This window comes from Macrosteles quadrilineatus, unplaced genomic scaffold, assembly GCF_028750875.1.
Source record: "Macrosteles quadrilineatus isolate MER2022 unplaced genomic scaffold, UCM_ALF_1.0 Scaffold_3__2_contigs__length_128488019, whole genome shotgun sequence".
In the NCBI taxonomy this organism is placed as follows: Eukaryota; Metazoa; Arthropoda; class Insecta; order Hemiptera; family Cicadellidae; genus Macrosteles; species Macrosteles quadrilineatus.
In genome coordinates, this window is record NW_026542596.1 from 24425860 (window position 1) to 24451606 (window position 25747).

The 25747-nt window shown below is 32.5% G+C and overlaps 1 protein-coding gene across 4 annotated transcripts in view; it reads right to left on the reverse strand.

Moving 5' to 3' along the window:
- Positions 1–11971, reverse strand: part of LOC128989647 (potassium voltage-gated channel subfamily KQT member 1) — a 349887-nt gene extending 337916 nt beyond the window's left edge. For 3 of the 4 annotated variants that reach the window (XM_054411608.1, XM_054411609.1, XM_054411606.1), the window contains exon 1: positions 11795–11971. The gene's annotated coding sequence lies outside the window, so the exon portion shown is untranslated. The remainder of the gene's footprint in view (positions 1–11794) is intronic. The other variant, XM_054411607.1, reaches the window with a different exon arrangement.
- Positions 11972–25747: the final 13776 nt, after the last annotated feature.

Consider the following 25747-nt stretch of genomic DNA (forward strand, 5'->3'; position numbering starts at 1 on the left):
TCTGTTCAATAATATCAAGTTGGTTTCTTAAATGTATGTTTCCAAGGTGTAACAAAATATTTCCAATACAATTTGTCTGCGACTAAAGGCCGAGGTGGAATGTAAGGGGGAGACGAGGCTCCATTGTGTTGAATGATAAGACATTTGTGGTATAATGGGGGAAAACATCAGCTGATACCACCCCGCCTCCCTTAATATTGACACCTCAACACAGAACAGCTGGAAAGTACAGTACAAGTTGATGTAATGGTTTGCGTTACGTTATTTGTTTGTTTGTAATAAACGATTGTATACAAAATACATTTTATTACTTCTTTTTAAACATAAAAAACTAATAACGACACTTTAGAGTACGATGTAAAAAATGATAAGGAAAGAATGCGTGAGTTTCCCGTGGAAGTCATCAGTTCAACAATATTGTCTTTACCAACTAATAAGTTAGTCTTACAATGATACTTCTTTTCTCTCAATCCTTGAACCCCTTCGATCCATTACTTCACCACATTAGTGCCGTAAAGTAGGTAAAATAATGCGGTAAAGTAAATCTTTTCGATAAAAAATACTTATTAAAAATGCAAGTTTTGAAAACTTTCATAGATAAACATTGTTACCCCTCTCAGCTCAATTATTCAGTTGTCTGCCGCTATCAATAACAGAGGTAAAGAGCCGAGAGAGCAGATATGAAAGGCAAAGCGAGCATGTGAAGAGTTTGACAAACAAGGTTCAGGTACAGCCCCCCCCCCCCATAACCCTCACATCCCCAGGAGGGATAAAACGATACAAGGCAGGTAGCTAATCCTGTGGCTAAGGCGCTCTTATAATATTGAGCCATGTGATTAAACTCAGAGCCCATAGACAACGTAGTTTTGTAAACATATGGATTAGCCTCACCTGTTGCTCTTTGAAAGGACGATAAACGTTTAGCAAGGTGTTCAATTACTATATTTAAAATTGACATTCCAATGTACGATATCCAGATTATAGTAGGTTTATAAGAGACTAGCTGTAACCCGCGGGCTTTGCCCCGTTTAACTTCTTAATTTTCAAGATTATCTCGTTCGCATGGCTCAATCACGTCCTGGTTGAAGTTTGTTCGCTACGCTCACTCACCTTTAGGTTGGAGCTCGTTCGCTACGCTCACTCACCTTTAGGTTGGAGCTCGTTCGCTGCGCTCACTTGCCTTCAGGTTAGCTCGTTCGCTACGCTAACTCACCTCCAGGTTGAAGTTCGTTCGCTACGCTCACTCACCTTTTGGTTGCAAATTAGCTGTTGTCATAAATGTAAAAAAAATAATAGTGCTGCACCCTGTTGGTAATCCTTGTAACTTTAATGCTATTGAACATCATAGAACAGAACCAACTTGTTTAATTGAAACAGCTGTTAAGATTCAATAATTCCATTTCTCATAAGGTTAACATGGGAAACTCCAGAGCCACTGGGGCGGAGCCCGAAAGGATTTTTGAAATAAGAATATGCCTATATGTTAATCGGGAATGTGAGCTATCATCATGCCAAATTTCAGCCCAATCCGACCAGTACTTTTCGAGTTTACTTTTCCCATACACACATACACACATACAGCAACCACCTCTTTTTTATAATAGTATAGATAGATAGATAGATGGATTTTATGACAACAAACGAATTATGTTTTGCTTTGAAACGGTTGTATGTGTTCATTAATGCTTATTGTTTGCTATTTTTATTTATTACTGGATAGGGTTAGTATGCATTTAACCTGTATAAACAATATGTGTCTAAGGTATCGGCGATTCGTATTATAAAACAACGATAAGTTTAAGGAGAAGAAATCCAAACATATAAAAGATTTTGGAATATCTATGGTTTGAAACAACCACTCTATCTCAGAAATAGTTATATAAATATAAAATCGACTAAACTAGCAACTCACTCTATAAGATAATATAGTCTCATTAAAAGGAAATTCATGTTCAAGATATACTGAAGTTCAGTTTACAAAATTGGTTTAGAACCTGTGTAAATTTTTTTTTCACATGTCTGCATGAAAAAGAGACCATTTACAAGTTATACGAAACTTCATTGAGTTTCAAAAAGGTTATCTTAAGACCTTACAGTTTTAAAGTTTATAAGTGATTGATGGATTTTAAAATATTACATATTAGTAGAATGAGGAAACTCAATAATATTTTTAACATATTATAGATTTAAATACGTAAAAGTTTATTTATCATCCAGTTGTGTTATGATTGATTTGGATCACCGGGTAAAAAATAATTGTCTATGATCCATTTTAATCAAAATATGTTTTTTTCGATGTTGTTGGGTTTAAAAAAATAAGATTGCTCTATTTTGATCAGGGGTTCCAGTTTGTAAATTATATATTTGGCAAATTATATAAGCATCGACGGTAAAAGTGCCTAAGATTATGGCTCTTAAAAGCTATAGTAATCTAATATACTAAACAGAGAGAAAATGCGAGTTTTTGGTTTAAAAAATGATTGAGTAGTTTGTTATTAAATCTAAACAGTATTAAATAAATATTTTACACATTCATGTCTTTTCACTGTCCAAAAGACATGTCATTCAATTATATATTTTTTAATAGTAGTTTTAAAATATGAGATCAATGGTCTACCAGTATGAAACTGATAATGTAACCTACACACATTTTACAAATACTTGTAGCTAACCATTTTTACAAATATTTATTGAAATAATTAATATAAAAGTTAATTAAATTCGAATTATCTTGAAAATGAAATATTTTTGTCACACAAATAATAAAAAAACTTTCAAAAGACATTAAAATATGTACATTTGCAACAATGGTTGTGCAAAAGTTATGTTTCATTTCACCTTTTTTCCTCTTGTTGATCGACAAGTTGGTTGTATAGGGAACATTGCTTGGAACAGCAAAGTATCCAATCGATACCTCAGCATGTGCCTAAGGGTGACACTGTTTCAACATTAAGGGTTGAACTGAGTAGAGTCTCAGCCTGTTTTGCTAATGGAAGTCTTTATAAACAAAGCAATATTATTTATACGGTTCAGAGAGAAGTCAGAGGAAAATCGTAATCAACAGAGATAACGAAGAATTCTAACTAGATTTTTCAATCCAAAGTGTTACACAAAAATCAATAACATACGCTATTGCATCGCAGGAACACCATAGTAGAAAAGAAAAAGGAAAATTGCTCATAGCAGAGTTGCTATCATATTGCAGTGAAATCCTACATTTGCATCTAGTTTGTTTAATATAACGTTTAACTTTATTCCCAATTTCTAAAGGTGAAGTTGAAACAACATACTGCCAAAAAGGTCTTTACTTAAATTCCATGGGTTCGTGTTTATAATTCAAACGATGAATTTTGGTGAAATGATTAAAAGTATTAAAATATTTAATTTTAAAATTATTCTCAGTGTACTATTTTGTGAATAGTAGTCCTTGCGTATAACAAATCGATCGATGGCATGAATTGGAACTAATCCTTATTCTTAACCTGTTCATAAGGTTTGTAGCTTTCCAAGCCAAAAGGCCAAAATATTCGAGGTTCAAAAGCCGGAACGAACAAAGGAACTTGTAAATGCTACAATGGACGAGTGACGTCAGAGGAGAGTACCGTGTTTATTTACGTCGTGTGTGTGCGCGTGTGTTTGTGTAATTGCGTGAGTGTTAGTATGTTGGCTGCGTATGTTTCTAGCTTGTATTTGTCCAACTACACTATACAATTTGAGATTAAATGGGACTAAAGTGTAGGAAAAAGTTAAAAGTTAATTTAAAAAATGAATTTTCTTCAAAAGGCAGCAAAAACGCCCGTTTTTAATACATACGTTTTGGGTCTAAATCCCTAGGGCGTAAAAGTCAGCTGTTATAAACACAGTTGTTAACTAGTAAATAGACTAAATGATTCTCGCGCATTTTCCGACCTCGGCTTCGCCTCGTTCGTGAAACCTGATCTTGAGTCGAAAAGAGTAACTTTATACCCTAGTGATGAAATATATTATTACAACTGATCTTTTTGTAGTATATTCCAATTTTATAGAAACATGTTTAGTAATTAGATAATTCAAGTGTGACACTGGAGTTCAGTATGAAAACGCTTTTTTATTATACTATTATGACACAAGTGATACTTTTAATTGAACATTTTTAAACTGTGCTTTAAATATGAACTGTTTAAACAACATCAAATTTATTCACTACTTAAGTAAATAACTCAATGACAACATAATTAAATGAGTCTCGCATAAAGTGCGATACTAACAAAATTTTATATTTTCGTTTTCCGTTAGGCTTGGCTTTATAAAAAGGTTTAGGTAGAGGACATGTATAATATTTACAGCAGTGCTATACTGTAGCTTGCTACATTGTAGCTTATAGAGCAACATGGAAATAAATGGCCAACATTACAATAGTGTATACAATACAATGAAATATACTAAACGATATATTTTATTTACGTAAAATATGTAAGTACTTAAGGAACTAAATTCTTAAGGATGTCAAGGCTTTCTGTCCCTAAGATATACAGATTGCAAGGGCTAAAAACAACACGTATTGATAGATAGGCATCTTTTTCAAACGAGTTCGTATGTGAGTGACACCGCCCCCCCCCCTAAAAAAAACCCCCCTCATTATTCCTTTGCCTAGCTTGAGGCTCTTCTGTGAGGTCGATTCTCCGCTTCAAATATTTGAAAAAATCCTAAGTAAAAAATCGTTTACAGAATCTTTTCAATTTTTGTATATTAGACGTTTTTAGTTGTTGATTATGGTAACGAAAGATTATAATCGTATCGCAATTTTGAAACAGTAATATAGGTCTACTTTATGAAAATGTTTATTTATACTATACTTGGCCTTTGTAGGCATATTCAGTAAAAAAAAACACACAATTAACAAAATTATAAAACTCATATGTTTTGTTTGTATACTTGTAAAGGTCAATATACATACATATAAACAAAATTGAACAAATAGTATTTTTGGCCTCTGAAGACATCAAAAAAGTAAATCGGTTCCGGGTCTAGCATGGTAGTACATTTAGCTAACTTCATTATAGAGAAATTCGTTGAGAGCAAATAACTATTTACCATCAGAGTTTTCCTTTTACTTGATTATACTAAAATAGGATCACATTTTCAGTTATTTTTATGAACAATGCTTATAAAAGGAAATTATAAATTTTTCTATTGCAAACAATTAAATTTAAAAATAGATTATTCAGAAGAATATCATATAGATTTAATTAGGGCAATATATTATAATTTATTAGGCAGACGATACACAGAACACCCATTTCTTTTTATTGTTATGTTATAAAAATGTATTAACTTCCAGTTTGCAAACAATCTCTGGAGAGTGTGTGTGTTATTGCAGAAAAAACACTATACATGAAAATGTAAATAGCATTAAGTTTTTAACGGTTTATTGTTTCCCCCCATTCCTGCAAATTACATTGATGCGGACTTATTGGGTAAGCTTTAATGAAATATTTTAATTGAAACACATATTGACTCCAAACGTTTGTTCTATTTTTGTTGTACTAAGTAATTAATACAACATTAATTACATAATAATCACGAATTATGTAACTATATTATATTCATCGATTGAGGTAACCTTTAACCATCAGTTCACGTAGTTTACAATGTTGATCTGCTGATTTAACAATGCTGGCTGGTGTCTAATGTCCAAGTACAGTAGCATGAACATTCACTGAATTATAATTGGGATTCACACTAACGGCATGTACAAATCACAGCCAGGTAGGTAGTATATATAATCTAACTATTTTTGCTGGCGTAGTGCCCACTGGCAAGCACCTTCCCTGAATTGTTGATGTCATTCACACTAAGCGGCCTGTACAAATCACAGCCAGGTAGTATTCATAATCTAACTATGTTGTTTGGCGTCTAATGCCCGACTGGCAAGCGCCTTCCCTACATTCACACTAAGCGGCCTGTACAAATCACAGCCAGGCAGTATTCATAATCTTACTATATTGGCTGGCGTTTAATGCCCACTGGCAAGCGCCCTTTTTTTATTGTTGATGACATTCACACTAAGCGGCCTGTACAAATCACAGCCAGGCAGTATACATAATCTTACTATATTGGCTGGCGTATACTGTCCACTGGCAAGTGCCTTCCCTTAATTGTTGATGACATTCACGGCCTGTACAAATCACAGCCAGGTAGTATACATAATCTAACTATGTTGTTTGGCATCTAATGCTCGACTGGCACGCGCCTTCCCTGAATTGTGTATGACATTCACACTAAGCGGCCTGTACAAATCACAGTCAGGTAGTATACATAATCTAACTATGTTGTTTGGCATCTAATGCCCGACTGGCACGCGCCTTCCTTGAATTGTTGATGTGATTCTCTTTCCCTCCCCCTGCTACTACGCTAACATTGCACGAACAGACCTCATTTTTTAGTAATTCCTTCCCTCACTTAGATTGTATGAAATGACCCGATCGCATTAGACTAATTTGTTGAAAACTTAGTTTTTTAAACCTTTTGAAACGTTTCCAATAACACAACATCAATTGTCTATCATTTTCTAGCAATAATTAAAAAAGTTGAAGATAAAACTTTGAAAAAACATAGTCATGGGGTTTTTTGTGGTCAATTAGTTTCTTAATAGTCAAATAATGTTTGTAACTAGTAACTAATTTGTAGCAAATTACGGTACCTACCTACTAAGATAATATAATTTATTATGTTGATAAGAAAGCATCCCACATTGGATTTTATTGGTAAATAAGGGTCGATGATGTTTTTAAAATAGAATTAGACATGATTAAAATAAAAACTGATTTGTACTCTACTACTTTTAAACTGGAAAATATTTTCCATAATATAATCCAAAATCCTCCTTATCTTTTTCTTAGCCATACTTCGGCTGAAAATGCGTAAGGACTAATTATCGTTTGACCATTGCTTACCCATAGCTAAAGAAACCCCTCTGAATGAACTTTAAACGTTGTAGGCTTAATCATTAAAAAAAAATTCGTAGAAGTAAGTTACACACGCTGTTTGAGTATGATTTGCATATTAGATATTTTAATAAAATAGCTTATTAACTAGACACAACGTAGTATAAGTGTTTTGATTTTAAATACTTAAAAATGAGTAAAATTGGACAACTCAAACAAAGATTATCTTTCCTAGGAAATGTTTAAACAGTTGGCCTTTTTCCGTGGAAACCGAAATGAAAACTTGCAGAGGTGACCATTTACTCAAAACAGCTGCGGTTGGTCCGTAAAACAGAACACGGCCGTCATTCTCATGTAAATATAATCCCATGAATAAAATATGGACGATGCTCTACTCCAGCGTCGATAAACTGTCAACCAAATGCAAAGGCAAAGCCGCGAGGATCGCTTCCCTCTAAACACAAGCTGTCGTTCCTCTACATAATGTGATACACAGTAATATATTCTTTGTGACATAGTTATTGTTTTACGCAATTTTTCGTAAATCTCTCTACGATCTGTTTACACGTAAACAGATGTTTGCGGCCAATCAGGGGATTCGATGGTTTTGGTCGAGAATGGTGTGTATGTTTTCGTTATATGTGGTGAAAATTGGTTTTGTAGCCCCATAAAACCCCCGTAAAACCCGGTTCCCATGGTCCGATCATGCTGGTTCGCGAACTCATTCAAAGTAAATCGGTCCCGGGCCTAGGTCTTACCGTGCCACCTACCATAATAGCTACTTCCCAATGGGGAAATTCGCTAAAAAATCCTTAAGTAATTCGATATCTCAATATCATTATAAGCCATCTTTATGGTTATCTTCGAAACACAGCTTTGTAAACTGCTTTAAATTCCGGTTGAATAAAAAACAAACAAACCTGTAATGTAATGTAACTCAACGCCACGCCTTCGGTATTCAACAATACACAACAATAATTTTTCTTGTCTTAAAATACGATTTTTTCCATCAGGTACCGTCAGTATTTTAAACCGAGCCTCCAGAACAGGCTGGGTAGAGTCCTTCTTTGACCTTTAGAACAGCCGCGACCCATTGCTGGTATTTATAGTAACTGCTAATCTATAATTAAACGTTAAACTCGAGTACTAATTCATGGTAATCATACTAAGTATGCTCAAGATGCAAAAATAATGGTACACCTAAACATTATGACGGAATAGCCTCTGGGTCATTTGCCGTAGCCGTCGTACAACAGTGGTGCGAAGTCATATTATTATGGCTTAGGACATAGATGGAAAAATAAACAATAGTTTTTTACCACTGACGGTAGCTGTTGCAGTAAATCGCTCTTTTATTTTCATGAGTACGTTATCTGTTTTAAAAACTATAGTTTTTTACCACTGACGGTAGCTGTTGCAGTAAATCGCTCTTTTGTTTTCATGAGTACGTTATCTGTTCTAAAAACTATAGTTTTTTACCACTGACGGTAGCTGTTGCAGTAAATCGCTCTTTTATTTTCATGAGTACGTTATCTGTTTTAAAAACTATAGTTTTTTACCACTGACGGTAGCTGTTGCAGTAAATCGCTCTTTTGTTTTCATGAGTACGTTATCTGTTCTAAAAACTATAGTTTTTTACCACTGACGGTAGCTGTTGCAGTATATCGCTCTTTTGTTTTCATGAGTACGTTATCTGTTCTAAAAACTATAGTTTTTTACCACTGACGGTAGCTGTTGCAGTAAATCGCTCTTTTGTTTTCATGAGTACGTTATCTGTTCTAAAAACTATAATTTTTTACCACTGACGGTAGCTGTTGCAGTAAATCGCTCTTTTGTTTTCATGAGTACGTTATCTGTTCTAAAAACGCCCTTAACTCTGGAGGGACGATGCAACTGGATTTAAATCCAACGATGAGTGCTAAAGTACAACTGCGTAGAATCATTTGACTGTACAACTAGTTCAATGAGGGATTTCACAATTTAATTAACAAGTCGTATCATGTTACAACGAGTACTACACGCTCATCAGTAGAATCGTGGCAGTGACAGCTTCTGCAGTGACCTACTAGCTAACAGTTACGAGCCTCTGTGGGGCTTCAGGCTTAGACTGTATTGGCCTGGCCGCCCGCTCATGTCAATACATGTTAAAATACTGCTCTCTCGCACGTTTACACTGTAATTCTTCGTTGCATTAGTTGGTGACAACTTTCTTATAAAATGTTTTCTTGGTATTGTTAAATAGAAGGTCGATCTTGAGGAAATGTAGTACTTTTTCAAAAATGAACTCAACGGTATCAAGACGTTTGACTTTGAATTAAATAGCCTTGTTAACTGAGAAAGCTACGTATGGCATGCGCAGTTATATATGATACAAACTTCGGACACGCTTTAGAAGGACCTAAATCTTGAATTGAACAATGGAAATTGCACTGAAAATAGTTATTGGTGAGTTATACGGTGAAAGATGTATTGCTTTTGGAAATATAAGAAGTTCAAACGTATATGGATTTTTTTGATATGGCATTTCTTTGACACCCGAGAAAGCTATAAAGTTATTAAACGATCAAATATCTTCGATATCACAAACCTATAGGGGAAAAAGGGTCTTAAAATTAAAATCTACGACCTGGTGAGACCAAGAAGGATGTTTAGTTCATCTGTTTAATTTTATGGTGGTAGAGATCCTAAAAATACCTCTGTTCATATTCGGATGTAGTTGAAAAAGAATTTCACGTATAAGATTATCTGCAATTCCAAGTTAATCAATGTTTTTATTTTATCTTTGACTATATACACTTGGTAGTGCTCATTACTTTTCCTTATTTTGCTTAAAATGGGATAATGCTTAATAATATAAAAATGTTCCAAATAAATTCCACAGTTTCTAATTAATTGTACTAATATTCTTCATAAGCAGCTAAAAACAAATAAAAAAGTTCTGACACCAGTAATATTAATCGGCTTTTGCTATACGTATTGCATGTAGATTAAATAACTTAATGTATTTGAAAGGATGCACAGATTATGGCGTATTTTAAGGTAAAATTTCAACAAAGTATTATACTGTAAGTATCAATAATTGTGGTAAATTACTATTTTATTCTGCGACTAATCAAATATGAAACTAATACAATTACACTGTGTACCTTTTTCAAATTTTAATTTTAAACACATTCTACTGTAATGCCAAAACTTTGACAACGTCCCACGATGGTTACTGCTGTTTATAATAAAAACCCTTATTACTATATTTTAACAACTGTTAATTCTTTATGATCCTTAAATTTTTCTTGTCAATAGCATCAATCATGATTTCTTACTTTATCTTATATTAAAACTTAAAGTCTTACGATTGCTCGACAAATATTGTGACATACACTGATTTATGCTAGATATAAAATGTCCATAATTTTTAAATGGTAAATGTACCTAAAATTGGAGCAGTGTACCTAAAATTAAATTTACAAAATAAAAAGAATTTTTAAAGCGAATGAAATATGGACGTGTTTTCAAACCAAAGTAATTTTAATATTCACATATCCACATTGATAATTCGTTGTGAGAACTATTTATCATTCACCACCGTTATGTTCAGAACTGAGTACGGAATTTGTTGGAGATGCAATATTGTTCGGGAGTCAACTTTCATATTGGTATTCGCTCAGCTACCGCTGCGAGTGGAACTAGGCATAGGCAATTACAATTGTTTGGAAATCAATAACATAACACGTGTATTACCTGACTATTAATTTGCATGCATTTGATTATTAACTTGCAAAATTGTCTTACAAATCTATATAAGAAGTACAATTTATTCTCAGTTGTATTACAACCTTTCCGACAAATCTATTAAAACAAGAGCAGTAAATAATATGTGTTGCCACGATCACTACAACTCTATGCTATTGCCGTTATTGAACTCCATGAACAAGTGCATACTAATTGTAAAGAGCTATTTCAGTTAATTTAGAATGCATATTGATTCATCTCTTGTTACTGATGTAGATTGTAATGTAGAAACTTAAGAGGAATTTAACTGGGTCATTATCGACATTATTTTATGTACCATAAACTTACAGTTGGAAATGGTATCTAAATATAAGTTAATAAAAAAGTAACATCAGTGTACATACAGATTTTATATTGTACAGATTGATTAAGCGTATATCAACTGTTGTGAAGTGAAAATTGCATGTTATTCATAGGTTTTTGTCTGACCTACTTAATAAAAAAAGTCCTTTTCAAATGTGCGTTGCGTTAAAAAAATTCTACCATACAGAAATTATTAGTTAAATGATATAATCTTAAAAGAGGTTTCAGTAAAAGTACGTATGCATATTTATCATCTTGTTTAAAGCAACGTGGTCTATAGACTATCATTTATGAAGTGTAGAACTTATTTTTACCACCGATCTAAGTATTTCCTAACCAAATGGCTTAGAAGATGCGTACGATTTTAATTTCTTAACAACATGTAAAATAGAAACTTCTTAAAATCTTTGAAATCTAAGAATCATCCTTTGAATATATGCAAAATCTAATTTATAAAATATTAGTTTTAAGTTAAAAGGCCTTCTCACAGTTTAGAAAGAAAACTCAAAACAATGATAGCTGCTCAGTGGTCCCCGCGTTAGGGTGGAGCTAAAGCAACAGGTAGTTTTCCCTTCTTATCGGAATGCATACTATTCATTGGAAACCGTTTACAACTTAATACTAGACGAAATACAATCACCAATTTACATGTTTACTTCAATATTGTACATTATGTAAAATACAAGCTAGCATACATTAACTCTCACTCAATTTTTACATGTTTAGTAAATCTAAAATTATTAACCTATACAAATAAATTTACAATATCAAATTACGTAATTCACCCAGCGTTTCAAACGCCTTACCAGACAGGAACATGACACGATCGACACGTGACACGAACAACAAACAACAACACTACAGCGGGAACAACAGAACAACACCAACAACAAACGTAGCCGAACTAAAACAAACAAAAATCGCGAACACAAATGAGCCACCGGTATATACAGACGAGGGCACGTTTGCGACTGGCGCGCGCTCGTGCTCGTGAGTGTGTGTCTGTGTGCGCGTGTGCGCGAGAGGCCGATAATCAACTGGTGGCCACCCCTCTAACCCCCTGTTGTGCGTAGGCTACTCAAACTGTTTTAAGTTATTTTGGGAAAACTTTGTCTTGAATGTTTTGAAACTTTTAAAATTGTTCTTAACTAACTTTGTTCTCTTTGAAATTCTCTGGTCGGACAGCATGCACTATCTTTGCAGTTGATACTGGCTTTCTAATGTTAATTATATCACAACGGTTCTGCATTGTCTCTATACTACTGCACAGATTTACTAGTTCATGGTGTAAATAATATTCAAGGGACACGGATTTTCTGGTGGCCAAAAATTAGGGATTTATGTATCATAGTACCCGATCTAAATCACACCAATCACGTGGTCAATTATGTAGCAGTGGTATGCAACGAGCAACGAGCACATAATAGACACACATTCATACGAGCACATTATATTATGCTCGTTGGTGGTATGCTGTCGTGGTTATGATGCCACCAAGAACTAATTCACCAATAGAAAAAAAACAAACTGTCTGTTGCTAGACATCGTGCGTCAAATAAGTCGTGACGCCCTTACAATAGGGTTTGAAACAAAGATTACTTATCGTAATATTGTTAAATATAGTTGTTAGAATTAATAGTAAAGTAAAAATATGGTACTACCTTGAAGTACCATCAACATTAATAAATGAGGAACTAATCATACTAATATTATAAATGTGAAAGATTGTGTATTTGCTTGTTTGTTTGTTTGAAGTTCAATCACGCATTAACTATTGGTCGGATTGGGGATAAATTTGGTATGATGATAGCTCACATTCCCGATTATCAAAAATCCTTTCGGACTCTGCCCCAGCGGCTCTATAGCCCCCATGTTAACCTTATGAGTATTCGTATTTAAAAGGAATTAAATTAGTTATAATAAAGGAATTTTGTAGTTGGTTCTATGATATCAAATAGCTTTAAAATGTTATAAGTTATAAGGTATGCCAACTAGTGCCGGGTGTAGCACTATTAATTATTTTTGCATTTATGACAACAGCTAATTTGAACCAAGCTCAACAAAAAGTTGTGAGAACTTTACTTTTTTAATTGTTTAAATGTGGTGGTTGGCTACGGTAATTATGTGCTTTACTTTAAAGTATACCGTAAATTAAAAGAACCAAGAATTTTCTCAAACCATGTCTTCTAACATTGCAAACGCAAAGCACGAGTATTACTGCAAAAAGCATTTTATACTTATACGCCAGCCCCATTCGAAGGACGGGTACTCTGCTGTTGGTGGATTTTACGCACATCATTTGATTACTTAAAAATAGCTTTTTAAGACACGATACGTTTTTATTGGACACATTACCGATAGGAATGCGATTTTTTCAAATTTCTTGTTGTCGTATATATTACGTTTAGTAGTCTAGTACGTCTAGTACGTTTAGTAGTTTAGTAGTTTAGTAGTAGTTAATATATGTAACTATCGATTGTTTGCTTACATAAAACGATTTATGTACTTACCTACATATCTGCTTAAATTGCCAAAGTACTCACCTACAACAAAATATGCTGTTAGTACAATGTCCTTTCACCGTATGCATTATGCATTTGAGCGTTACGTATTAATCTTGTCTTGTTTAGGTTCTTTCACATATGAATAAGGGCAAATATAGGTACAAAGAAAAGGAAAAATAATCAAGGGAAAAAAATTGTATGCCTAAAATTATTTTAGCTAGCTACACTCAATTTACAAATAAAAGTATTAAACCGTCACCATATTCTAGGAAAAACATATTCGCCAACAAAGATATTCCAATATATAAAAGTGAAATACTTTATTTGACGGGTTGGATTCTTGAAATGAACAAAGAGCTCAAGGCTTCTTGAACCGACATCTATTGTCTGTGGGGACTACATTAAAATATTTACGATTTCTCAAGTTTCCAGCCGTTTCTTCAAACGTCAGGGTCGTAAAACTGCCATAAACCCGAGTGAGAGGGGCTTTTATTTATATTTGCATCACGTTCCAAATGGCCACCATGGTTTACTTATGAAATTTTGTTTATTTTTGTTTGTACACTGATTTCGAATCAGCTATTCTTTTGAATAACAAGACTCTTAAATAGAGTACAGTTCATTGTTTGTTTGTTTTTTTTTTACTTACCTCTTTAACTAGTCCTTGTTCAGATGGAAAAGATAATTTGTAAGGGATAAATAAGCTTTTAGAAAGAGCTATTTCTTTTTCTATTCTTTTAACAATGCAAAATTATTGTGGTTGTATTTCGTTTGTATACAAAAACACTTTATTGTAGTGTTTAGACACAATTTTAGATCGATGAGTTTAAAAGGGTTTAGAACTCCAAGGACAAAAATGACTAAGTCATCCTTCCAATAGCCGTTAGCTAATACAGTACACTGATCCTGTAAAATGTGTTTATATTTAAACAGTTAATAATTATCAACTTAACCATTGTACCTAAGTGACACGAGGCTCCATTATGCAGGACAATAGCTTGTCATTAGCTCAATGGCGCTTTGACTTATGACGTCATAAGGCCATTAGGTCTCTCTACCTGCGTCAAAGTTACGCTGAGCAAAAAACATTTCGTATACATTTTTCAACCAATTTTGGTTGGGCGAATCGTGACTGACATTGACTATTAGGTCACATTTAAGGGTTACAAGAAATTGATGTTAATTTTCTTTTTTAATTTGATGATTTTGAAAGTTGGCACAAACAAATAAGCTATAATATCCAAAGGAACTACGTTAAAATAAAAATATTATCTAAAAAATGCAAATGATGTTTGCTACTAATTAACTGGTCTGGCCTGAAGAAATAGAGACGAAAATCAGTGCAAAAGGATAAGTCAACATGACATGTCAACTTAAATTATTAAATGAGAAAACCATGAAATATTATTCAAAAGTAAATTATCTTCATACTTTACAACCTACAGTAGCCCTTTTCTTGTATTTATGAAGGTTTTGATTTGTTTTAACCAGTATGTAACCAAATTAAAATTACAATTTATGAAATGCTATGGTTTTGTTCAAACATTTGAATACAAACGTCACAACTATTCTATAAAAACAAAAGAGCGAAATGCGCGAGTGACTTAGGCAGCAGCCTCGGGCACATTACCACACAATGTGGCGCTATTAGCCCCTGTCCTCAGTCACCCTTTGTTCACTGTCATTTGTACTCGAGGTGCTGCGTTACCTAAAGGTGAAAATGAATATAAACCATGAATAGTAAAATATGGCAGTCAACATAAAAAAACTAGAAATATTATTCAAAAATATGTTTTTAGACAACAGCTCCAAAACCGTGGGAAATAGTACCAAACTTTAAATGTCGAATTTGTATATCTTTATAATAATATACTACAAAACTTATTAAAAAGTGTTTATTCACTTGGAAGCTCTTACAATTTCCAAAGTTAGTAGTAGATCAAAGTAATCTTTGATAACAGCTGATATCTAAGAAATAAATTTTGTTTCCCAATCTGTAAAAGATCAGGGGTAAACGATCAGCTCATTTTCACTTGCTCTAAATTTTTCTCTTGTCCTCAATAAGTTCTCCCTTTGTCCATCAAGTGTGCTAGTGTTATTATACGATATTTTATTGTTGAAATAATCAGTTTTTTTCACAATACAAATGTAAAAAGCAATGGTCATAAACTTACCTAGTTTTGCTGTGTTTTTAGCTTTCAGTGCGTGTTAAACTGCACAATAAATAGTGGAAGAATATTAGGAAAATCGACCTAACAAATTCGGACTAAGTGGAAACTTTGCACAGTTGTTAAGTAAGCCTAAATAAATAAAATATCAAAAGACCCTATAAATCCCGGCTGTGCTTCAGCCGCCATCTTGGAAAATGGTGGCCCATTTTCACTTTTTTGGCAATATTTCACAAACGATTGGTATTAAAGAATTTTCGTAAATACATAAGTTAAAGAACGTCTAAAAATACATCTTTTTTATATTTGAAGGTTTGCTCTATCTCTAACGGTTATTGAGATAAATAATAAAAGTTAGTATTAAATTTAAAATTCCCATGCTATTCTTATGGAGGAAAATAAAATTGTTACAGTTTGCTTATTTATGGATATATTTTGATCAAACTTGGCAAATTTATTTATTTTATACTAAGCTATTAATATTTAACATAAATACTCACTTTAGTACCCCCCCCCCCCATGGCAGTAAACCTAGTACTTATTAAATTTAAAGTTATTTAAATAGGGAATATATCTTACATTTTGAGGTAGTAAATATCCAGTCAATCAAATGGATATTCATTTCTTAATCATATTAACAATAATTTTTTCTTATTAGTATTATGATTTAAAGCCCACTTACTATCTTGGCACTACTATGTAACTACTCAAAACTTATTAGTACATATTTACTCCCGGTATAATTTTTTGTCGGTAAATTTTAGGAATTTGAACCTTAAAATCCGGACTAAATTGAAATTTTGCACAGTTAAGCACAGTAAGCCTAGTTTATGAAAATGGCAAAAGTCCCCACAAATTTCGGCTGTGCCTCAGCCGCATTTAGTCCGGATTTTAAGGTTGAATTTCCTAATATTCACCGAGAAAATAATTATACCGGGAGTAATAAGTAGGGCTACCATATAAGTAGTTACATAGTAGTGAAAATATATTGAGTGGGCTTTAAAATTTAATACTAATAAGGGAAAACTATTGTTTATAGGTCAAAAAATTAATTTCCATTTGCCTGACTGGATCATTACTAAAATACTTCCTAAAAATGTAAGATAGATTCCCTATTTAAATACGGTAATTTAAATTTAACGAGTACTAGGTTGACTGCTATGGGAAGAGTAATAAAGCGTGTATTTATGTTAAATATCATAAGCTTAGTATGAAATAAATAAATTTTCCAAATTTGATCAAAGTATATCCATAAATAAGCAAACTTCAACAATTTTATTTTCCTCCATATATAATAGGAATAACATGGGAATTTTAAATTCAATACTAACTTTTATTATTTACCTCAATAACCATTAGAGATAGAGCAAACCTTCAAGTATAAAAAAAGATGTATTTTTAGACGTTCTTTAACTTTTGTATTTACGAAAATTCTCTAATACCAATAGTTTGTGAAATATTGTTAAAAAAGTGAAAATTGGCCGCCATTTTCCAAGATGGCGGCTGAAGCACAGCCAGGATTTATGGGGACTTTTGATATTTTATTTATTTAGGCTTACTAAACAACTGTGCAAAGTTTCCACTTAGTCCGAATTTGTTAGGTCGAATGGCTTGTATATCCCTAAAATTCTTGGACTAAAATATAACTTCCACCCTCTAATTTATATGTTGTTATGTAGGTTTACTATAATAGCCTATGTGCTCGTTTTTATATTATTTTATATTAAACAGGAGAAAATATAGTTTTTAATTTTACTGAAGTTTGTTACTTTAAATGTAAATATTTTTGTTTATTAATGAAGTATCGTTCATTACTTGCACGGAAAGTGTTTTCCAGCACTTGCTCCAATTTTCCTCACCCTCGGCTTCATCTTGCACGTGCAATTTGGTACCGGTCCTGTGTTAGGCTTCGCCTTACACATGAAACCCCGGAAAATGCCATTTTCGATACTATTTACTATTTCGATACATATTCTGTTTCCTGTATTACATCCAAAGGGTGGACGACGTTGCCCTTCTCAAGATTATAAGAAAGAAACGTAAATCTGTTTGAATTAAAGCAGATGTGCCTCTATGTGTAGGCTTCCCCAACAACATGAGACCGATTTGACGTCTGTGCCGCACTAACAAGCAGAATCTGACAACCATTTGTCATTCAAATTGACCGTTTCTGTCTTGTACGTCTCTAAAAACCTTATTCTTCATATTCTTTTCTTATTTGATATTTACAGAATAAATCATGACGAGGTGCTAGTAAATCGTCACATAATCCTTAGTCACTAATCCCTCAACATGTCATTTACCTAGTTAGTTTCAATATAATCCCTAAGTCAATTCTGCCACAAAATTGAAATATAATTAATTTATACTTACAAACTTAATTACAAACGTCATTCTTATCAGAGCTTAATAGATTCGGAAAGTAACTTCAATACGAAACTATCGATGTTACTACTCATGTAGTTGGGTGAAGTGGGATACTTATTCTAAAATTCGTATTCTTTCTTATTTGCAAAACTAAAAAATCCTACTTTCAATTTAAAAATAGATTAAGGTATCTTAAAGTTTTACGAAAGATGTGCTGAAGTTAAAAGAGTTGATCTCTGCAAAACGTAGTACCATATGCGAGAGCCCCAAAGCTTTGCTCTCTGTTATTATTTACAACCAATTACAACGACAAAATTGGTTTTGTTTCTGGACTTCCGGGAATTATTCGTTGATGTTTTGGGTTTAGTTTCAATGTTTTGAATCCTGCAAAAGACTATCAGGATTTGATCTTTGGGTTCGTTATACGTCATCAAAATAATATTTATATGTAAATGAGAAAACAAATTTAAATGTTGGTATTTATATTATTATATGTAAAATAATAATAATAATTTAAATTTATTATAAGTTATAATTTGTGTATTTTTTATTGTATATATTTATTAATTTCTTCTAGAATGTAGTGATATTTCAGATTAATTAATTATATAAAACTTCTAAGATAAGCATTGAAATATAAGTACACACATATTTACAATGGACAAATTTCAATTATGAAAACCCAATTTCTAAAAATTTTTATTATTGATATGAAAAGTTCCCAAAATATTTTAGCGTGTGATGTCATAGGTAGGGGCCAAAAGATATTGCTACAATTTTTAATTGCCTTTTGACTTTTCACAACAAGAGACTTTCTTTGCTTATAGCATTTAAATTACATCCAAACCTCTAAATGAAGAACAACCCTCTAGCATCACTATATTTTCTATTCTCGTTCTCTTGGATATTTAATTAATAATATAAATGTCGTGATCAATATATTGCTGATTAAAACTGGCAATTTTTCCAAATATTCGAAACAATAACTCCCCAAATAACATTATTAGAGATGATATTCTAATATGCATGTATCCTACTCTTTCTTCAATGTTAACTTTTTCATTTTTGAAACATGACCAATTTAACGTGAGCAATTTAAAATTAATTCAAGTTCAAATTCAAATATATTTATGTATCATAATACAACAGCTGAGCCTCTCAAAGTTTACCAAACTTGTCGGCGAGATCCAATTGATGCACACAAAGTAAAAACAAACTTTTCATTTTTTTTTATTTTTTACAAAAAACTTATCAAGTACTACTAATTCCATGGCAGTTTGTGGCAGGCACCTGTCTATTTAATTGTAATTATCTATATAAAAGTTTCAGATTCCCTTTCAGAGTTTTAAAAGTCCAAGTTAACTTGTCAAGTGTTAAATACTTCTCGCCACGTCGTCACCTTCTGTACAATACACCAGTTAGACCCAGGCAAGTTGCAATTCAACTCAATTGAGTCGTTAACACTCAGCCGCAGACTGACTCAGCGAGTTGAGATCGTCTCTCGTAAAACCCAATTGCAATCGGCGTTTCACGCTGTAAAACTTATATAGACTTTTATTTAACCCGTGAGATTTAATTGTGTCCATATTTTATATTAATAAGGTTGGGACGATTACTAAGGTCTTATGTACCCCTTTACACGCTATCATGTTGACAATAAACTTTGCTGTATCTTTCTACCTTCCTCACCCCCAGCTAGAATAAAAAAACTATGAAAATTATAACTTCAAAAAATCCATAATATAAATCCCAAAGTACTCATGAACTTTTGAGAAAACTACAAGTCACTTCCCCATAAACCATAAACTTTAAATATTCGTCATGACGAGAAACCTTGCGCAAAACTATCCATTATTTCATAAATTGCCCTTTAAGGTCGTAATTCCTTTCTAAAGGGAACTTTTCATATACCTAATGTTAAAAATGCCCCAGCTGTACTTTTTGTTTGTTATTCTTTCAATTTATTACCTTATTAAAATCAAAAGATCGATACAATAAATAACTGACAAAAATTTAGGCTAACATCATTACAGTTGTCTCCAATACATGTCACATGTTGACTAAAGTAAAACCGAAGGCAACCTAGTAGGCTAGCGTATTTATCAACATCAGCTGGCTGAATTGCCCCGATCACGTCATAGGTCCCATATGTCAGTTTAGAAACGGTTGTTAGGAATATTGTATTCAAACACTCACTCTTACTTTTAGTATTTCAAAGACTCCTTTAGCCTGAAATTCATTTTACGTCAACTGTAAAGTATATCTCACGTTTTGCATATTCCCATTAAACTTTTTTTTTCTAGTAAATAAAATTTTCAATCATCTCTTGGTGCATTTGTTTTAACGTTTGTATTATTAATTTGATAATTCACTATGATTTTCTACTTATAATAACTTTACACTAACACATGACTATTGTAAATGTAACGTTTAAGCTTTTTCAAATACAACTTTTATTTTAATTAGAGCCTAAATATAAATTTTGGGAGTGTAAAAAATGAAGATGAATACTTTAATCATTTACACTTATTGGTTTAACTTTTAAAATAAAATTTAATAAAATAATCCATTGTTTACACAGTTGTATAAGTTAGCAAAACGTCCAGTTTAGGCTTTTATTATTATCTATTGCAATGGGTACCCCACATAAGTGCGTAATTTAAACCGAATATGAGGATGGGTGTAGAATAGCGTATGATATGTGTAACTGTGACTAAGGTCAAGTTCTAATAAGTATAGAAGTAACTTGCATGGTACTTCACACAATGTCGCATTTTCGTCTTGATCCAAAAAAGGTTGTCAGTTGGCACATAACATCTACTCAACATTACATTTCATCCCTTTTGTCTATTGAAAAACAAATTATGTGTTTGTTCATCAACTTAAGTTTTAAGTGCTTTAGAAAATAGTACAAAAAACAAAAACGAATAAAAAAGATAAGAAAATCGTAAAAGTAATTATTTTAGCCTGTAGTCGTTTTGGATCGAAAACGGTAAAACGTAAGTTTATCTTTCTATTGTCGGTTTATAGTTCACTACACTTTTATAGGTTGAGTTTAGTGGACCTTAAACTTCCGACGCATCGTATACGGCTTCAGTAATATTATATGGCAGAAGAGAGTTAAGGTTATGGCTGAGCAAACCCATTTTAAAATAAGCATTGATAGAAAACTTACATTTTGGATATACACCAATCATACTATTGTATTATTGGAATAATTTAAATATTTATTAAATTCACTCAAAAGGATTGACGGCTTTCTTTTGGCGTTGTTTAAAAACGAACCACTATAGAGAACAGACAATTTAAATATTGCATACAAATAAAATAAGAATGTAAGTCTGCTATCGCGATTATGCCTAATGATGGTCACAATGACGAATTGTATACCCATTGTAACATATCTTACCGCCTTGGAAATGTTTAAGACATAGTATATTAAAAATATAAGAAAAAATCAAGTCATCGGATTCATATGTCAATAGGAAAGATTTTTTATGTTATTGGGGCTAGGTAATTTTGCAGGCAAATTATTTACAAAATGTTGTTGTTATATTCACTTATAAATTATAATATTTTTATATGGTTCAGGTATATTTATTTTGCAATATTTATGTATAGTTGTATACATTATTTCTCCTAGTTTATGACATTTTCTTGACCTCAAATAATATCCCCTCGATCACGTTGTCAATTTCAGCCACAAATTGCACCGCTCCATCATCGATGGTGACATTTCAAGCTCTGCTTGGTCAAAGAATTATTAGTAGATGCCCACCTATGCAAAAGAAATACTTTCTGTCAGAAAAATTAAGTTATTCATTTAAAGTCATTACCATGAATATTTATGGTTTATAACATGCTGATGGTGTCCTTAAAATAGTATTAACGCCATAATTTAAAAAATTCGATTCAAATACATTTGTTGTAATTGTTAAATTCTTTCCAACAAGCTTTTCATGGTTATAATGTACGGTTATTGGTTGTATTTCGTGTATTTATATCTTAGTTTCCATCATGAAATCTTATAAATATTTATATTTAAGAAATTTGTGGTCTACAGCTCATAAAATAACATGGCAATGCTATATACTAAACCTAATTCAAGATATCAAACTGTATATTGTTAGTAGTAACACTTAAGTAACAACAGTACATCGTAATTTGTTAACAATCGTTGCATGACAGCGCTAAACAAAGGCACGTCTCATTAAGTAATATTACTGAGGGATAAAGTACGATGTCTAAGTAGTAACCAAAGCCATTTCCTCTCAAAGCCAGCTCGGCGTCTGTAGCTAGTAAAAATATATGACTGAGAACCAGTTTTGTCATCCCTTTGAAATAAATTCCTTAAAACGTTAGCAGTATATTGAACTAGCAAATGTGAGCGAATTTTATGGATATTAGAAGTTAGTGTCGGATTCAACCGTAAAAGCTACGAGAAAGATCCATACGAAGATTTTTATAACTAATGAATAGAAACAAATGAAAATCATTTCTTGATATTGACTTAATTCATTGGATGGTTTCTAGGAAATCACTGAGTAAAACTGCAATTGTTCTACTATAAGCCTACACTAAAGGTCTGGGTTTAAAAACTCTAAAATTCTAAATTGCTCCTATACAACATAGTGTAGAAAAACGTATAGTGTGGTTTGAAAAAATAGATACATTTAGGGAAAACTGTTTTCAACTACTCATCCTTTTTTTAAACCATATTTTAAATGATAAAGGTTGCAGCCAACAAAATTATTTTCTTCCTAATTTTTCCCGTTGCGAGGAAAACGTTTTCGACTACTAATATTTAAATTTATAGACACTGATTTAAAGGAATTAATTTGTTAAATTGTTAATTTGTTAAATTAAATTAATTTAATTAAAACTTCTGATAGTTTCAGAAAATAACTAAATTTTAGAAAAAAACTAATAGAGTAACGGGGCAATGTTTGAAGATTACAGTATAAAACGTACAACTCAAACAGAATGACAATATCCCTATCACAATACAGGCTGTTGTTAATATCTCTGCCAGCTGAGACTGGTGACGTCATTTAACACTCGGTCTGCTAATAACCGATGGACCCAACAACTGCTAATACTAGAGGCAGTGATTTTTATACTTAGGGCTTGTTTTTTAATGAATTTAAATTGCTGTACTTAAAAGATGCCATAACCTTTTTTGAATAATACTAGCCACCATACCCGTGCTTCACACCGGGAAGAGAACGCTTAAGAGAATAATTACTATTCCATAGATCTGCTGTATGTAGGTAAACTTTTAGTTTACTTTAGTACTTTTTTTCAACAAAAAGTATTAACCTAAAATATTAACTGGCTACTTTCGTTTTCCAGACATTATTCTTTGGGAAATAAACCATACAAATTGAATAGGTTTTTGTAAACATTTTGGAAAAAAGAAAGTTCAGTTGTATGATTTAATAAGTTAATGAATTACACACTTAAAAAGTAAAATTCCTTATTCACACACTATCAAAAATATATAATATTAAAACAAAACAGTGTTTTTTTTTATTTCACGATTCTGAATCAACTACTCGACGGATTTTCATGATTTTTGTGTTGAAAGAAAGATAATTTTGAGACCTAGGAAATGTCGAAGCCATAATTTTATTTTAGGGTCAAGTCTAGCAGCCGACGCTAAGATTCCAAACTAGCTTTTGGCATAAAATAATTTGCTTAACATAACAGCTGTAAAGATTCAGCTTTTGTGTCACAAATTCAGCATTTGGATAAAAATGTAAAGACATACTTAGGGTTGACTTATTTATACTATGTGTAATGTTAATCATTGATACGTTCAATTCTTCTGTAAGAGGATGACAGATTAATTAAATATACGTAGCAAAATACTAGGATGTTCAAATTATTTTTTTAAAGCAATCTTTGTAATCTTCGATTTGTTTTGGAGCAATATAATTTGTTTTAACCAACAGCTGGTTAAATATACACTATGAAACTATGAGGTTATTTTATTTTTGTCATTGATTATAGGAAATATGTAAGATTAGTAGAGATAATTAGACCACAGTTTTAACCAAAATTAATTAAACCACAGTACAAATCGAGGCTCTGTACACGAGTCTTAATAAAAAAGGATAAATGCAAATTATTTTTCACCACACTATGATGTTTTTGGCTGTATTACATACGTTAATTGGTGGCTGAAAGTTACGTTTTGCTGGCCATGCCAGCTGTCATCGTAATTTGGGGACCGAGCAGGTTTTTACAGGCCGAGGCCGCAAAATCAGCTGTCCGCTTACTTACTTAAAACACGAATGCATTTTTAAATACACAATCAAAATCCATATTATTGCAATATAATTGTGTTATTGTCACCGTTGCCTAGCAACTATTTATTTTTATTTTTGCTGATTCCTCAAATTATTTCTTCACATAACCTTAAAGTTGTAGTTGTGTTGACTATCAGTGTGCATTATTAGTGGTGAAAAGTGGCAATAGGGTATAGTGTGGTGAAAAATAGCGTTCGTACCACGGACCGAAATGGTTTTGCAGCTCTCGATCGATTTAAGTTCTCGACTTCGTCTCTAACTTAAAAACTATCTCGAGCCGGCAAAACCTCATTTTCGGCCCTTGGTACGAAATATACTATTACTGCTCCACTTTTCAAGGAAAGATTAGAAAAATAACAATGTTTACATATCTTAATTCTTAATGGTAGCTTTTTGTTTACAATTAATGTTTGTCTGCTTTAACTTTGTCTGGATTAGGCCCGGAAATATTGATGGCATAAAAAGAAGATCAAGAATAATCAGGAATCGCGATTTTAAATTACCACCACAACCTCAGCCGGGTTTTATACAAAGATAAACAGATGGATGACATAGATTGAACACAACGTCAACATTGACCTAGGATACTGCAATTAGAGAAACCATCCTTTTATGAAATCGTGTTCAGTTGTGGTTACGTTTGGGGGCGCCTATATCAGCGCCCCCAAACGTGAAAATATCACTTTTATTTCAACAATGAATATATTGTAGTTTAAATTAACTAATATGGGAAATTACGATGTACATTTATTCAATGAGGGTGGGTAATTATCAAGGATAGAACTGATAACGGTATGGATAATAAACATTGACAATTACGTTATTAGCTTTACTAGCGTGTTTACTTCTAATATTCCTGCTACATGTGACCAGTTCTTTTTTTCAATTGAATGTTATTTGAACCAAACAGCTGTTTCAAAACAAACTGTTATTGTTTTTTCTTTTTATTGTTCACGCTTATTTATTTAACAATTAAAGCAGTGAAATTGATATAAAGGATAGGTGTGACGATTAGTTTTGATGTTAGGACACCAAAGTTAAATTATGTGTACTGTGAATTTTATTGGATACTATCGTTTTATTTTAGGTCGTTTCTATTCAGACCTACTGGAAATTGTGTATAGTAGTTGTATTGTGGTGATAATAATCATGGAAGAGGCAGGTATGCTATGGAAGGTGGTATCGTTGACTAGGTCTATACACTTCTCAATTGACTATTACTCTCTCTACTGTAGGCTACTTATAATCAGTGTGCGCCTGTGCGAATCGGCTGCAAATCTCACTTCAACGCTTTTCACATCGTAAAAATTGCAAAATCAACAACATCCATGAACAATTTTTTTCAATCAATAAATGTTTAAAGGGTGTTTCCCTATCTT